The following is a 1,927-nucleotide window of genomic DNA, read 5'->3' as shown; positions in this document are numbered from 1 at the left end:
TGGAAGTTGGTCGCACCCCAAAAGACATCCTTTATGGAGAGCTCACCACGGGGCAGAGAAGCATCGGCCGCCCACAGCTGAAATGCAAAGACGTTTGCAAACGTGACATGATGGCACTTGAGATCAACACTGAGTCCTGGGAAGGCCTTGCAGATGACCGCAACAGATGGAGAAGCACTCTCAAGAATCAGCTACGGATTGGTGAGGACAAACTGTCAGCTGCTGCAGCAGAAAAGCGAGCTCGCAGAAAAGGGACGGCAGCCGACAGATCAGCATCAGCTTACACATGTGATCACTGCGACAGAGACTGTCTCTCTCGCATCGGTCTCTACAGTCTCAGACGACGCTGCTTGGTCCAGGCAGACAGCCCAATTAGACATTAGGTCGGATATACTCTATCCATGGTCAGCCATGACCGAAGGAGGCCTACTTATAATATTAATTATATATATATATATATATATATATATATATATATATGTGTGTGTGTGTGTGTGTGTGTGTGTGTGTGCGTGTGTGTGTGTGTGTGTGTGTGTGTGTGTGTGTGCGTCTGTGCGGGCGGTGTGTGTGTGTGTGTGTGTGTGTGTGGACATACACTGTTGTTTTTATTTCAGCCAAATTGTGCTTTTTAACTAAACAAATCCCATAGAAAAAGTGGATTCAATCCATAGCCTACGCCATGTTTGCTTCTGGGCCACAAGATTCTTTCATGAAGTAAATTATCGCCTAGGCTCTCAAGCTCTATTGAAGATAAAGCGCAAGCAATTCAGTCTGACAACAAATGGACGTCATCTCAGTAAACAGACACAGACACAGGCCTTCTGGAGTAGGACCTGTTGGAGGTGTGTGTGTGTGTGTGTGTGTGTGTGTGTGTGTGTGTGTGTGTGTGTGTGTGTGTGCGTGTGTATGTGTGTGTGCGTGTGCGTGTGCGCTTGCTTGCTTGCTTAGAGTTGACCTCATCAAGATTTTGCGCCTTATAAATATTATTAGTAACAGTAATATTTTTTATGTATTTATCTATTATTTTTATTTATTTATTTTTTATTTAAAAAAAATTCTTTTAAATTTTTTTTTCTCGAGGCCTGACTAAGGGCGTTGGGTTACGCTGCTGATCAGGCATCTTCTTGGCAGATGTGGTGTAGCGTATATGGATTTGACCGAACGCAGTGACGCCTCCTTGAACTACTGACACTGTTACTGATACTGGTGTAGGCCTACGTTCACGACACTGCTCAAATTAACTGTTTGTAAAAATCACACACTAAATGCTCAGGCTGACCGGTAGAGTTATCGCATTCGTCATGCATCCACTGGTCACATGCGCAGAATTGTAGCCTATTTATGTGGAGTGATGCCCTAGAGGTAACGCATCCGCCTAGGAAGCGAGAGAATCTGAGTGCGCTGGTTCGAATCACGGCTCAACCGTCGATATTCCAGCCCCCCCCCTCCACTAAACCTTGAGTGGTGGTCTGGACGCTAGTCATTCGGATGAGGCGAAAAACCGAGGTCCCGTATGCAGCATGCACTTAGCGCACGTAAAAGAACCCACGGCAACAAAATGGTTGTTCCTGGCAAAATTCTGTTGAAAAATCCACTTCGATAGGAAAAACAAATAAAACTGCACGCAGGAAAAATGCAAAAAAAAAAAAAAAAAAAAAAAAAAAAAGGGGGGGGGGGGGTGGGGGGGCGGGGGGGGGGGGGGGGGGGGGGGGGGGGGGGGTAGCAGCCCGATTTTCACACAGAGAAATCTGTTGTGATAAAATGAAATACAAATACAAATATTCTGTACAGTGGTTTCCGGACAGTGCCATTTCTCTTGTGCATATTCCTTGTCCTCCCTAGCAAGTTTCTTTGCCTTCTCTTTGAAGTTGAATGTCTTCTTTGTTTTTTTCGTTGGTTTAAATCTTTGGGCAAGTTTTGCTTTGGA

The sequence above is a fragment of the Babylonia areolata genome, chromosome 14, assembly GCF_041734735.1.
Source record: "Babylonia areolata isolate BAREFJ2019XMU chromosome 14, ASM4173473v1, whole genome shotgun sequence".
Lineage (NCBI taxonomy): Eukaryota > Metazoa > Mollusca > Gastropoda > Neogastropoda > Buccinidae > Babylonia > Babylonia areolata.
Note: the sequence above shows the minus strand (reverse complement) of the source record.